At 38.1% G+C, this 16196-nt stretch overlaps 1 protein-coding gene across 1 annotated transcript in view; it reads right to left on the reverse strand.

Annotated features, from left to right (window-relative positions):
* Positions 1–2692: 2692 nt before the first annotated feature.
* Positions 2693–16196, reverse strand: part of LOC129262655 (biogenesis of lysosome-related organelles complex 1 subunit 4-like) — a 36267-nt gene continuing 22763 nt past the window's right edge. Inside the window, exon 6 of the mRNA XM_064102703.1 lies at positions 2693–5212. The gene's annotated coding sequence lies outside the window, so the exon portion shown is untranslated. The remainder of the gene's footprint in view (positions 5213–16196) is intronic.

Below are 16196 nucleotides of genomic sequence, written 5' to 3' on the forward strand. Positions count from 1 at the left end.
ATGAAAGTTGTCAGCGCATACTTAATTGTCAGTGCTGACAATATCAGTGAAATCCTTTGTTTTGATTGGCTGAGAGGCACTTACCTCCAACTGTTACTATGGTAACTGTCAGAGAAATACAAGTTGTCAGTGCTTACAAATTTCATGAAACAGTCCACTGATGTAACTATTCTTTTTTAAATAAAGTCAAGCAAACCTTTAAAATATAATTGTCATGTATACATCCAACTTTAATGCAATTTTGGCATCATGCTTGTTTGATTTTCCTTAAACATTCGAATAAAGCTTTTTGTTGGGTAGAAATGGCCCTGGACCTTTTGAAGACAAAGTTACAATTTTACGATACTGGCGAAATGACAGAGAACCTTGCCTTGCGACTTAATAGTGGATGGCCACCTATGAAGTACTGTGTAATAATTCATAAAACAGTACAGGGGGCCGTTTCATAAAGCTGTTCGTAAGTTAAGAGTGACTTTAAGAACGACTGGTGATCCTTTCTTGTGGTAAACGGTATATTCATTGGCGATGGTTTAGCGCATAATAAAGGATCACCAGTCGTTCTTAAAGTCGCTCTTAACTTACGAACAGCTTTATGAAACGGCCCCCAGGGCCCTGTTGCATTGATTTTTATGTAAAGGCAACTTTGCCATCTAGTAGTAATTACCATGGTAACAATGCTGATCAGCCAATCAACATTAAACATTCCAGGGACCGGTTGCATAAATATGTCATAATGACATCAATCTCAATCATGACATCAAATTAAACATAACTTGTGTTGTTGGCATAAACTCAGTTGCCTATAAATACCTGTCTTGTTTTAAAGTTATGTCAAGTTGTGACATAATTGAACAGCCATGACATAAACTGAATAGTAATTTATGAGCCTAGTGACGTAATCTTTAATAGGAAAAGTTAACCCATGGAAAGTTTTTGCAGTAAAGATCTTCGGGATTGCACTCATTCGATCTTGCTCCAAAATCTGACAGGTTACTAGTATGGGCATACTTTGAAATGCATTTTATGTAAATAACTGTCTGTATGTGCAGACATAAGTATAAGTACGGAGCAGATCATTAATCAAATTTTTTTTTTATCGGATGACCGTCCGGTGAGGATGATGACTGCAGATGCTTAATTGATATTTTTATGTTCCTCTTTGAATTCCTTACGTAAGGAGTCTAAAGTAGAACCTATGGATCGCAAGCGATTCTTTGGAAGTGCTTCCTGGCTGTGACAAGGAAGCGCTTACAGAGACAACCCTTTCAAAGGGTCCAGTTGAGGATGTCCTCAGCGCCAATTGCTGGGACTTCCTCATCTCCTGTTAGGAAAGTGAGTGAAGTTAAGCGAGGTGTCATTTGTCCATTTAAAGGGGGCGTGAATGTTCTTCAGAGGGACAAACTTGCTAATCACGCTTTTTTAGAGGTGGTGGAGAGAGAATGCGGGGGCTCCGCACCGATGCTCTAATTACACTCGTACGCGAACTGGATTTGAGAGGGTTGGTAGGTATATATTCGAGTTCCTAAATATGCGATGGAGCTGTGCAGTGAAAACCAGTTTTCAGTGAGAGCTTATTAGCGATATAGTAGAGTTATCAAGAGAACAGGGTTGGCCTGTACCTGCATAATTTAATCCATCACCACCCATTCACCAGCAGTTCCCATGCACTGGCGTTCTTTGCCATTTCTGGTCGGCCAATTGCCTCATGCCAGACAGGCTTGGTTTAAGCACAAATTTTCAGTTCCATCAGTAAAGCAAGAACAGAGACTTCACACTCCTCAGGAAAATCAGCCTCCACCAGCGGCACAACCAGCTTAAGTTACTGTCCAACCTGTGGTTCATAGACCTCCTGAGGGAAGTCTAACTGCTGGGGATTTGCTGAAACTACAAACAACTATCACCAGTCTCTACAGTTATCTGCTACTTTTTTTATTGGCTATTCTGTTTATTACTATTGTGATTTGCTGGTATTTTGGACTGTCGGACAGTCTCGATAGCCAGCTGAGCACTATTTCTCCCAGTTCCTGTTCCTTTTGAAACTTGGAACTGAAACTTTGACAACTGTTGATTCATGCTATATTTTGCTCTAAAAAAATTTGACTGTTTTGACTGTGTATTCTGCATCATTGGATATTCGCATAAAGGTGAGTGTCGTTGCAATTGTATACTGATACTGCTGTGTAATTTATGTATGTTTTATACTGCATTTTCGATAGTTCGAGTTCACCCCTTTAGCATTTAACAACTGGAAGAGGCCAGACCATGTTCTACAACTCTTGCAATCAACAATGTACAGTGGTGAAGAGAGTAATCTAAAACTTCGCAGGGAGAATAACACACAAAGACAGTATTAACAATGTGGCAAAGGCCTATTGTAAAACCAACGTTTCTTTCATTTCACATTACAGGACCCCACAGTGGCGAACTCCCACTACGGTCATAACAGGGAACCCACTGATTAAGAGATCCATGTTGATGGTGAACAGCTATGCAAGGCAACCGGTGTGATCAAAGGGCTATGTGCCACATTTGCTTCTCATTACATATTTGATGTGCAGTATCCCAGTACTTGCAAAAATACCCTGGTTTGCAGCAGTTTCTTGCTGGCCTTCAAACTGGCAAGCCACTGCCATTGAAGGTACATCGTTTAATCGACAGTGTCATCCATTGATTTTTTTTTCTTTCCTTTTATGAATTTGATCTTTAGTACCTCATTCTGCAAGAGTTCACCTTGGCAATAAGTTGGCTTTAATAAAAGCAGAAAAAAAAATAGAGAAACTATATTGGTAAAGAATTTATGAATTCATACTTGATACGGGAACTGTGTGTTATGGCTGGTGTTGAGAAGAAAACAACGACACCTCACCATCCACAGTCAAATCCAGTGGAGAGATTCAACCGTGTCCTTCTTGACATGCTTGGATATCTCTCCGACAAACAAAAGTCAGAGTGGCGACGGCATGAAAGTAAACTTGTACTATGCGTACAATGTTTGTGGCGAAAATGATACAACACATTTCTCACCTTATCGGATGTTTGGAAGGAATGCACGCAGGCCCGCCAATTGACTTGGCCTTAGGAATAGACCCACAGTGGTCTGTGCACACTGACAAGACATTAAAGCACTGCGAGAGTAGCAACCCGAGGCCTACAAGTAAGAATAGGCTGGGAGGAATACGGCTGCCTGCAGTATTGTCAATAAAGGGCACTACGATCAGAAAGTCAAGACACCAATCCAAGAGAAAGGTGTCCATGTTCAAGTAAAAAGAGGCACATCTAAGGGGAAAACACAAGTTAGCCAATAGATGGGGTGATGACGTGTATGAAGTTCAGTCAAAGATGGATGACTCACCTGTTCATCGAGTGCAGAAGGTGGGTACTGACCTTGCACCACAGGTCCTCCATCGGAATCTCTTGTTGAGATTTGACGGTAAACAAGAAACCTAACAAGAAGTGGATAACCCTCCTCGTGCCAAAGTACCAATCACCAACATCAGTCCACATGGTTCATCTGAACCAAATGATAGAGAATATGATGATATGTCATTTTTTTTTCAACTTCTTTTGTAATTATCCATGTTGGAACTAAAGAGAACAGTTTTTGGAGTAAGGATATTGGTGCTTTTGTCTTTTTAGCAGTGTGAGGCAAAGGTTCATCACTGCATGAATTGTTTTTTAATGCATACTTCCCAAATATGATTGTGAATTTCTACATAAGCATTGTTTAATTTAGAACAACAGTTTGGAACAATTTTGTTTGAAGAATAATTGCAACTTTCTTGATAGTGACAGGCATTTTCTTTGTGATTTGTCTTTGTACCGCAATGACTATGTACATTTGAATTAGCAAGGAGCAGAACATCTTTCATCTGTTTTTTTAACATCATCTACAACAAATTATTGAAAAGGGTTCCTGCAAGACAAATACGTCTCACTGGATTCCTCCAGAACCTAAGAAATAATGGATACAACCTCTGCCAAAAAAAAAGAAAAGGAAAGTCCCTGAAACAAAAAAAAGGAGATCGCATACTTGTATGTCTACAAGGCAGGAGAGAAGGACTTCAACTGCTCGGCCCTAATCTGGCAAAAGGGTCTTTCTGCAAAATTTTGGAATTTTTTTTTTTTCATATCTAGGGTTTATGAGGCCAAAATTTTCATCTGGCCAACTCTCAGTGGTGCTCGAGCTTTCGTTTTCGAGATACCAGAGGACACCAATATCAAATTCCATCATTTTACCGGTATCTAATCTGGCAGAAGGGTCTATCTGCACATAGACCCTATAAAAAGTGGTAGTAATCTGGCAAAGGGGTTTATCTGCACAGAGACCCTTTTGCCAGATTACATGGTGGAGAAGACGTATTTATTTAATCAGGCAAAAGGGTCTATCTGCACATAGACCCTTTTGCCAGATTAAATTATGGAGAAGATGTATTCATTTAATCAGGCAAAAGGGTCTATCTGCGCATACATCCTATTACCATTCAATATGTAGGAAAGCTGCTCGCATATGACGTCACAAATAAAATGATTCAAATTCTTTAAACTTTTTGAATCTTTGATGGAGTTTCCTCAAACCTTCGGTAATATGTTTAATTATTGCTTTATGCTATTTTTACAATGAACTTTTTCCAGGGTGAACTTCCCCTTTCACAGAGCTTCCAGCCTTATAAACCTTCTACTTCTGCGGGCACACACCAGTTACTTTAGTATATATTATTTTCATTGAGTTTATTTAAAACTGGACTCTCTTCTCTGAAATGACAAAAATAAGTGAATGATCTAAATCATCAGGTCAAGATTGCCATCAAGTACCTCAAACCTGGACATACATTTATGGCAGCTGACAGCATTCATCGCAATATTGCAATGAAATTAAACTCAAAGTCTGCAATATTTTATTTCCATGACTACCAGGACGAGATCAAGTCTTCCCGAAAGGGAACTAAATGCATTGTACTGAACCACACCGACATGTCCCACTTTGATGATCAGTCTCGCAAAAATACGAAGGTCCGATTGAGAGATGTGAGGGTGGTAGAATTCCTGAGAGGAACGGATAGTCTCTACATAAAATCTTCACATGAAGATCGGGAAGAATTCAAAGAGGTAAATTTTCTTCGAGAATCTGCCAGCAAAGAGATCACTGAGTTGATCGCAGATGGGGAGAACACAGTGGAATCAGTTCCAAGAATGGCATCAGCCCGTGGCATCTCTGAGGACAAGAAGATAATGCAGCTGGTCACTGTCATGCCACCTCACAAACAAATGTTCTACAAACAATTGAGTGTAAATAACCAAGCACCTGACCTTGAGGTGGAAGTAGGTATTTGAAATAAGTGAATGATCCAAATCATCAGGTCAAGATTGCCATCAAGTAACTTGAACTTGGACATACATTTATGGCAGCTAACAGCATTCATTGTAATATTGCCATGAAATTGAGCTCAAAGTCTGCAATATTTGATTTCCATGACTACCAGGACGAGATCAAGTCTTCCCGAAAGGGAATTAAATGCATTGTACTGAACCTCATGCATCGACATGTCCCACTTTGATGATCAGTCTCACAAAAATACTGTGCGTTTTCATGTATTGCCCCTACTAAACTCCCACCCAATATTTAAAAAATGCTCAATCCATTAATTGATTCATTCAAAATCCTTCTCAAAACTCACCTTTTAAAAAACTGTATACAAAAATGTATAACTCACTGTTCTGGAGGCACACACCAGTAGTATATAATATCTTCATTGAGTTTTTTAATATATAAATTAGATATGTTAAGAGGGGGGTGGGGTGTAGATACGGCAAACACCGTAAATGGTTTATCATACTTGATGCAGATGTTTGACCCTTAAAGTCTGATTATTGTGGGGTTTTAAAATAGGTTTTATAAAGCAAAATAAGCTCAAACATATACCGTTCAAGAATAAGCAAACGGAGAACAACTCAGGAACAGGACACAAATAAATACAACTAAGCGAGATGAAATCTGGTCGTTCACCGTTTAGTAATTCAGTTTACTAACATATACAAATTTAAAGTAAACAGCAAACAATTTAGTATCTATATTCATTTCTTACAAATATGAATTCTTATCAATAATTAATGATGTGTTTAAAAAAAAATCCTTTTACCATTGTGAAATTAAATTTATTCTACCGTTTGCCGCACATACTTCATCAACTCAACATATAGCAAGATTATATGGGAGTTCATGATTGAAATTCGTAAAAATGTAAGCAATTCTTCACATTTGTTTATCTTTGTACAGGGCCCCATTGTCACAAGCTATCTTAGGGTAATTTTATATGTATTGAACTCAAATGCAGAAATTGATTCCAACTGTCCACACCATAGTTTGTATATCTTCTGAATAAAGTCTATCCCAATAAATGAGTCTAATACTCTTTTGAAAGCAATATATAAAATCCTTGCAAAATCAAATTTTAAACATGAATACGGGGATAAAACAATTTTATCTAATATCCATATATTTTTAATGATGTTTTACGACTTGCTCTTTTATATGTTCATACTTTATCCTCTTTTTATTTTAATTATTTAATATCACATGTATATTTATTTCATTGCTATCTTGCCTTAGATGAATACATATTTCTTATTGCAGTATATTTACAAATGCTGCTGTTTTTAATGCTTAAAATATGTAATTATTCTATTAATAATTTCTAATTCAGCTGAGACTGTTGTTTTTGATATATCTTGAATTGAATAAGTGACATTGTGGTTAGCTCCATAAATTCATGTCTGTATTCATGAAAAATTTGAACTGTGAAGGAAAAATTATGAATCATTGAATGACCTAGATTTCAATTATGTATGTTTTGCTTATCTCGTTAATTGTTTTTTGTTAAACTGATTGTAATGCACAGTTGCACAACTGATGCACAATTGATTAAATTATACTGAATACATTCACTTTAATTGAAAAGGAAAAAATGTAAATTTGAATGAAATTTGAATGAATTTGTATATAGCGCTCATTAATTGAAATATGATTATGAAAACACATTTAGTGTTTTTAATAGCTGGGATTAAAGTTCAGTACTCAAGCTCACTTAAAATTTGTTTGTGCAGTTTATAACCATAGCCTACATGTTGGATTTGAGGCAGTTTCATGGTGATTGTGTAAGTGAATGATATTGCATCTGTATAATTGAGAGGATGGGCCCTGTACAAAGATTAAACAAATTTTAACTAATTAAAGTGTAAACACTAATCCCATGCAGAACATTGCAGAAGGTGAATACAGATTTAAGAAAGGAAGGGATGGATAGCACGAAAGAAGAAGAGTAGAGAAAAAGAAAAGGAGAGCAAGGGAGAGGAGAAAAAGGCAAAAAATAGAAGAAATGAAAAAACACAATTGGTAGATGTTAGACTGCCATATAAAAAACAAAATCATAGATTTTAGAAGAAAACAGATAGCTCTTAAAGAATGAAAGGCAAAGTAAAACTCTTCGTCAGTCTGTGGCATGTGTGAGAAAGAGAAATCAAAATACAATTGGTTATAATTAATGAAGATCTTATAAGATGGATAAAATTTAAAAAAAATATTGTTATGCCCAACTTTATAATTGATTAATTTTGTATAATCAACAATATCCTACCCAATTAAGTGTAAAATCTTGGATAGTGTCATTATTATTTTATTTATTTATTTTTTGTTGGGGGGGGGGTTAGGTTTTAAATTTTCCAATCGCTAAGACACCCTGTGCATCCAACCAATTGCTTTCAGAACAAAGTCAATTAGTTATAAACGCCTAGCAGATCAAATGGTTTTTGTAACATTCCTGGTAGACCAAATGGCTGTGGACCACATGCCTACTTAGACCAATTAGTTACGGACCAAACGCCTAGTAGATCAAATGTTTTTTGTTACATTCCTGGTAGACCAAATGGCTGTGGACCAAATGCCTACTTAGACCAATTAGTTACGGACCAAATGCCTATAGACCAAATGGTTTTTGTAACATTCCTGGTAGACCAAATGACTACTGAGACCAAATGGTTGTGGACCAGACACCTAGTAGACCAAATGCTTGTGGACCAAACGCCTAGTAAACCAAATGGTTTTGTAACAATGCCTAGTAGACAAAATGCTTGTGGACCAGACGCCTAGTAGACCAAATGCTTGTGGACCAAACGCATAGTAGACCAAATGGTTTTGTATCAATGCCTAGTAGACCGAATGGTCGTGGACTAAACGCCTTAATAGACCAAATACTTGTGGACCAAACGCCTAGTAGACCAGTGGTTTTGTAACAAGGTCTAGTAGACCAAATGCTTATGGACCAAACGCCTAGTAGACCAAATGCTTGTGGACCAAACGCCTAGTAGACCAAATGGTTGTGGACCAAATGCCTATTAGACCAAATGGTTTTGTAACAACGCCTAGTAGACCAAATGGTTATGGACCAAACGCCTAGTAGACCAAATGGTTTTGGACAAAATGGATAGTAAACCAAGTGGTTGTAGACCATGAAGTTGAGAGTCCTGCGCAGCCTGTCCAATATTATAATAGTTTACCAACCGTGCAGATATACCTTTCTGCCTGGTTAAATTAACACAATTTCCCTCTGTAATTATCTGACAACAGGGTGTATCTGCAGATAGACCCTGTTTGCCTGATAAAATAAACATATTATCTGCCATCATTTAAGGCAAAAAGGTCTATGTGCAGATAGACCCTTTTGCCAGATTACAGCCAATCTTTATAGGGTCTATGTGCAGATAGACCCAGTCAGTCCGCAAGCCCCTGTGTTAATGAGCAAATGAGCAAGATTCATCCAAGTCCTCTCGTGGCTGAATTCATGTCCCTGCAAAATCTCGTGAATTGTGAGACTTTCTTTCTCAAAGAATTTAACCACTTTCTCCTTGAGTAATATTGATTATTTTTGTACCATGGGCAAGAGTAAATGTTACCCTTTTATATTGGTCATTTCTTTTGAATGAAATATTTTGATAAATAAGTGATTTTTTTACCTGAAAAGATGCATCAAACAGAATTTTCTTCCTCTGTTTTCACTTGCAAATTGTGCAACATTTTGTGTTTTAGGCACCAACATTATTCATATCATCAGAAAGCTCAAACTCTATACTTTCTTACAATGTCACTCTTGATATGTGGCATCTTTTAGATGGGTCAGCAGCCAGTTATTTCCATCAAGATGCAAGACGAGATTTCTGAAATTTCTGAGTAACATAAAATCCAGAGTTCTGATTGGCTGAATACTGTTTTCAAAACAAACAGGCGCGGGTAATTTGAAGAGATTACCACATGGTGAGTGTGACCTTGCAGAGGCCCAGTGTGGGGAACATTGGAATTTGCGTGGGTGTGTGGTCTGTATGACCAATCAGAGCGCAGTATTCTTGTTTTTGAGCTGCAAAATGTACTTGGCCTATGAAAAGCTGGCTGCTGACCCATCTAAAATACATCTTCTTATAAAAATTATATCATATTAAAGCTTAGATCTTCAGCTTTATCATGATTTAAAAATCATTTGTGCCCAAACAGAAATTAAGTGTAAAAACAACAACTTTTGTTGCATTAAAAAAATATTTTGTTTCATGTTTTAGATCAAAAGTTTTTCCTATATTACAACATTCTTTTAAAAATCCAAACACATGACCTAAAAGAATGATTCTTCTTCTTTACAAAGATACCAAAAACATGAAATTTGGTCAATATTTAGAGCAGCAATGGCCGAATAAAAAGAGGTGTTTTGGTTCGCACCAAGCTCATTAACTATGCAAAAACCCTCTTGTCATGAATATCACTTGGATAAAAGAAGCTACTTTTTCAGGGCTTGCGGACTGACTAGACCCTTTTGCCAGATGAATATCACTGTCTTTGCTTCCGAGATTAATCTGGCAAAAGGGTCTATCTGCATTAAATTGGATCTTACAAGAAAAGGAAAGGGATTAAAATAATAAAATGGGACTAAAAATGATTTTTCAAAGATAAACTAAGTGATAGAATAGAGTCCACCAGCTAAAATTAACTCTCAAGTATTCTACAAGTAAATTAAATGCTCAAACTTCAAAGCTGATTTTCTCAGAAAGTTTTTCGAGGGCGATTGTGCAGATAGACCCTTTTGCCAGATTACGGCCGTGCTGTGGTGGTGTTTTCTGATGGAAACGGACTCCGCAACCCAAGCATCCTCCACAAAGGCACGTGCCAGAATATTGTGAGAGTGCGTTTTATACCCTACAAGACATTGGCAGAGCAGGAGCATCACCCTGGTTTAGCTAGGCCTACATGTACAGCTAGGTTGCTTTCTGTACAAAGCGCCCATGTTTTCAGGAAGGTGATGAAGGGGACTCGCAGGAAGAAGAAAGATAAAAAGGTTACCAGTAACTTATTTATACCCGGCAAACCTGGTCGGGTTTGCTACTGTCAATATGCATCTTATGTACATGTAGGTACATTATTATGTTGAACTTTAAAGAACCAAGATTAATAAAGACAAGTACTATATTTTAGATTTTTTTCTTCTTCAAATTTCAGTACCATCCTGCAGTCGTTGCTGATGTTCCACATTGGACCCTTTATCCTGGTATCCCCAATCCTCGGAAGGACACCAACAATGATGATCATGCTCCGCAAGCAATCATGTCAACTGGGCTGCCTGGCCCTGTTGCAGAGCTTGTTCATCCCCACAACAATACATCTTGCCAATCTTCATCCATTAACACCTTAGTGAGTTAACAACCTTGCCAGCCAGGGCCTGCTCATCAATCTCCCACCATGGCCTGCCAGTCCACGCCCATGACCTTGCCAGTCAACACCAGTACCTTGCCAACCAGTAACGAACAATCTTGTCCCCCGGAGCATCATCAGTCACCATTCTTACATGTATCTTGCCGGTCCCCAGCTACATTTACTCACTTGCTGAAGGAGCCTTGCCGTGGTTTCCAAACAATCATCCTCATCAATTTTGCCCATCATGTAACGTCACAGATTCATCAATAAAGTTGTCAATTTACGATAGATAGAAGTTTTAAGGCGAGCATGCAACAGATTTGCCAGTCAGGGGTAGGGGAAATTCAACGTACAGGGTGCGCGATATATTCCAGCTCAAAGATATGAAGGTACAGTGGTAGCCCGACCTATGGTGCCACATAATTGTAGTAGTAAGTGTTAAAAGAGATTAGAGAGATTAGTCTCTATTAATATTGTATGGTAATCATGTTTTATATATACATATATATATACATGTATACATTCTCGGATCTGGGCAGCATCAAGTGGGGACTTCCATCAACACTGGCTGCTCTGGATCTGGGGATTCTCCAACCACGCTTCACCCAACGTTTTCATCCGACTCAACCTGTACATATCATTGCCTGTTTTACCTGTTTATTTCTTGATGTTCGCCGGCGATGTCTCGGGTGTCGTCGATATCTTTGTAAGTATAATCACCGTTAAGTTTTCCTCCTTTTCCTGTCGTGACTCGCTCACTTTCTCAACTCTATCTTTTGTGTGTGTAACTTACTTGAATTCTTCTTCAAAAAGTCCTCTTTCCGTTCCATATATATACATATATACATATACATATATATATATATAGAGAGAGAGAGAGAGGGAGAGAGAGATTTTGTAGTGTGGGTCAGAAGTGTGGGCCAAACTTTAGGAAGTGTGAGTCATATGGCCCAAACTCCAGGGGAAGTATGGGCCAAAATTTTATGAATGTGTGTATATTTACCAGTCTTGAATGTGAGAATAAATGAAAGAATGAATGAACTTGAATGTCTCGGTATCTAGAAAGCATGCGCAAAGTCAAAGAGTCAAAGTGCATGTTTGTCGGTGCACGTGCGGAACATTTAATTTTCCAGAACGTCGCTGGATACGGGTTTCAAGTTTATTTGGACTAAAATTTGACCTCGAAAAATGGCCGACGACGACATTAACACCATGTTGTCTGATCCTCTGGTAAGTAGATTGAAATTATCTTAAATTTTCCCCTATGATTTAGTTACCTTTATTAAGGGCCTTCGACTAGGCTTTAGTTTAGTTAGACCTGCGGTACCGTAACCAAGGGAGCTCCGGCGGCCCAGCGGGCTCCCTGAGTTAACGGTACCGTAGACTTTAGTCACTCGTACCGCGGAAGGCTGAATGGGGGTCGCCGAAGGACCCTTTGTGACTTGTGTACTGAAACATAGCAGTACTTCTTCCTCTCTTTGACTTTGCTAGAGTCCAGAGTTCCATATGTACCCCTGCTAGAATTGAAAATAAAAATATGAAGAAGGTTGAAAATAATATATCTAAGCTGAATCTAGGGGTTATATGATGGGGGAGTGAAAATAGATAGATCTATCATCTAGATCTAGCCTAGAGGTCTAGGGCCTACCAAAATATGGCTTTATTCCATCAAATTTTCAATGCATGTAATTGTCCGTAGATATGGGAATGTATAGAGAACCATTTTGTTGAAGGCCATACATGCACATTATATCAGAGCATTCTGGTGGCAATCAAATGATCAACTACATGAAGTAGTAGTAGTAGTAGAAGTGGTAGTAGAAGATGGAGTAAAGGTAGAAGTAGTACTGGTTAAATTGTGTGGCGACTGCAACATATTATGTGGCAGATCCCTACTCATTCACGTGTAGCATTAATGTGATTCCTTACCATATTGAATATCATTGTTTCTTTTTTTTTTAAGGCAGCTGGGTCAGTTGTCTTAAAGACAAAACAAAACCAAAACAATAGGATGCCATGAATGGTCATGGTGGTTTGGATCAGGAAAAATGACACATTCCTTATCTTTTATTTCCAGGTGCATGATCACAAGACATCCTCATCATTTGGCCGAGCTGAAGTCGTTGTTGAAGATCAACATTTCCAGTACTTCAAGCTTTATGATGAGTTGCGCAAATTAACACCTAAGAGCACACCGTCAGATAACCTGACAAACGCACCGTACTTCCTTGCACATACTGGTAAGGCTGTGTCGAAGCCAAGCTCCGAGCTTACCGAGGCATGGAGAGCATGTGGCCTGCAGGGAGGGGTCTCCACCAGAACCATCCGCAAGACAGTTGCCTCAGCAGTAAGCAAGATTCATCCTTGACACAGAGAATAAAAATATGTGCGCTGTACGATTGCAATGAACGGCAGAATCTTCAGCAGAATTGTCTGAACAAAATGCCCTTTACTCGACCACCCTTACCCCTCCCCCAACTCTAACTTTTGTCAATCTGAACTTTACACTACCAATGTTTTTTTTTCTCTTATAAAAAAATGTATAATGCAAAATATTTATTATTCAAACCCTAAAAGGACTGTGGTATTATGGTAGATGAAAAAAAAACTGGGGGAGGGGGGCCTAAATGACCCCTTCCCCCTTGATATCTCGGCCAAAGATCACGCGATCACCGCAAAAAATAGCAGAATGGTTTGTGTACAATGTAATCTACAAGTTTGAAATTGAAATTTATCCAAAGTAGTCTTTTTGTGACATTTTCAGGGCGATCCTCGCGAAGGAAAACTTACATCATGTAGATGAGAATGCAAAAATGACCGCGGTGTACGTTGGTGAGTCATCTCTCAAAATGTCCAAGCTCGGTGTCGATATTGATAGTTGCATAGCACACGAAATATGTACTCACTTCGGAAAATTTGTAAAATTGGAGTGCACCGTCAGCATCCCTGGGGCTAATGTATCTGACGCTGGCCCTGCATCTAGATCTAGATCAATTACGGATGTGTTGATGTCGACCGCAAAACAACTTGCCCGTCAGTCCCACATTCCGAACGCAATATCCATCAATTGCAAACGGACAAACCAGGCCAAGCTCCACAACGCCATCGTCGATGTTCTTCAAAGCATCTGACAACTTGGCAAGATGGGGTCGCCGGAAGAGGGGGAGAGGTTCGTGAAGGCACTAAAAGACAGCCTCTGGTACATCGATGGCCACCAATCCACACTGAGAGAGAGGGTCACACTGCCGCCCCTCTTGGCAAGTTTGGAGAGGTAGTTGTATTGAAGTCAGTTAGCCCTATGTTTTTTTTTCATTAAAAAAGAATGAGTTGCGTTTTATTTTCTAATACTGAGTCGACTGTCTATGCCGTATGGTCGCCACTCGCTATACACAGTGCTGTCACAACTCACACGACAGATAAAAGTGGGTTAAAAGGTTACAAAAGGTCAAACTTTCATCTTCTGGAAAACAATGAATAATGAAATCGGTTCCTCATTATGAGCTGGAAAAAATGGGACGGGAAACTCAACATCGAGTTTCATTGGCCTAATCAGTAAAAAAAACTCCAAAATTGCTGATTTTTGGTCAAGATACTCTTTGTGGTATTCTTAACATTTGTATTCGAAAAATTTCTGGTATGAAAATCATTTTCCTATGTACTTTATTGTTTTATGAATTTCTTATGTATGTCATTAATTTTTTTACCTTTTGTTATAGTTTATTTTTCGATGGAATATGTGACAGGCACTTGATAAAACAGAATACTGCTAAAACAATTTAATTTCAGCCATTGAGAGCAAATATAAGCATATTTATATATGAACCATGTGAAAAGAGTGAAATTGCAGTTCTTCTGGACACAAAATCACTTCTTTGAGCGATTTTTGGTCTGACATGTATGTACAAATAATTATCTAACTTTAGAACCGTACCCCTGGGCATCACAAATTTGATGGCAAAATTTGTTGGAAACTCGTAGGAAAAAAATCATGAAAAGTCGTGGCGAGAGCTTTGTGCCTTCCAGAGTACTTGGGCGAAATCTGCCAAATGGTGTGAGTCAAATTATGGTGGTCAAACCATCAAAGCAAGCTTTAATAAACTGCATTTGGAAGTAATGTATAAATGAGTACAGTATTGAAGGAAGGCTTGTAATGGAAGTTTGAGGTGTACCAAGGCATTTTTAAGTTGAAGGCACGGGATGAGATGTCTGCAGAGTGGCGCAAGAAGGTGGCAACCTTCATGTGCCATTCGTTAGAAACTGCTGAGCAGTATTACACTGCAAGATTTAAGACCTCCCAGAACATCGAATGCCGCGATAAGGTGTGGAGTCTTCTTCCACAGGAAAAATTCAGAGGAAATGGTCTGGCCTGAAGATGGGAGCTCTTCGCTACAAGGCTGCTAGAATGCAAACAGGTAAATATGTGGAGGATACAAAAATCACACTACGCAAATTGTGAATACTGTAGGCATGAGTGCAATGGTGCATGATATTACGAGGTGAAAATTCTGTCGCTATCTTATATCGAGTACGAAAGCTTGATTTTTCCATGAACAAGAATAAGAATATTTGTTGTGAATTTGTAAATTGGCTCAGAAGTTTGTTGGAGATCAACTACACATCTCAATTAACCTTTTGTTGAATTATATTTACCTTTGTTGAATTATGAATCTTCTAGAAATTCTGTAAAATATGCTGGAGTTATTTTATGGAACAAAATACCTAAAGAAATAAAAAGATGCCCATCTCTTGCCTCTTTCAAAAACAGATATAAAAATTCCTTATTGATGCCTATAAATAAATTTGAAAATAAGTTGTATTGCCTTATATCATCCACCCATATAATTATGTTTACAGTACTTTCTCTTTCTCTTCTATGATTATTATGATTATATTATGGTCTCGGGAGCCCAGCCTTAGAAAGGCCATTGGCCTATGCTGGCTCCCTCATATTCTCATTTATTCTCTTGTTAAATGTATTTCTATTTTTGTATCTTTATTTGTATATAGTGTATTCTTTGATTTGTATGTTGTATGTTTTTTAATGAGAATTTGGAATAAATAAATGAATGAATGAATGAATGAATGAATGAATGAATGAATCAGAAGTGCCTGCATGTTATGGTTCATATAACATAACAATCTTGAATTATTTGCCCTAATTTCAATTCATGCTTGAATTCCTTTTCCACTCTTACTTAACACTTCTGGCATTGAATATCCTGTATGATTTATCAGTTCCATTGAGTGATTGAACAAATAATTACTAACAAAAACCTAATTTTGTCCTTTTCTTTGTTCAAACTCACCTTGGAGTTTTAAGCAAAAAATGTTCATATTTTATATCATTCGTTTTGCAGGACGATGAAAAACTTCGAGCCTGGGTGGACGCATAAACCCAAACCCTGTTTTCTGTTTTAAGGAAAACAGAGGACATGTGGACCCAGATACCAGAAGACTTCAACTATGTCAA

The sequence above is a fragment of the Lytechinus pictus genome, chromosome 1 (assembly GCF_037042905.1).
Source record: "Lytechinus pictus isolate F3 Inbred chromosome 1, Lp3.0, whole genome shotgun sequence".
NCBI classification, from domain to species: Eukaryota; Metazoa; Echinodermata; class Echinoidea; order Temnopleuroida; family Toxopneustidae; genus Lytechinus; species Lytechinus pictus.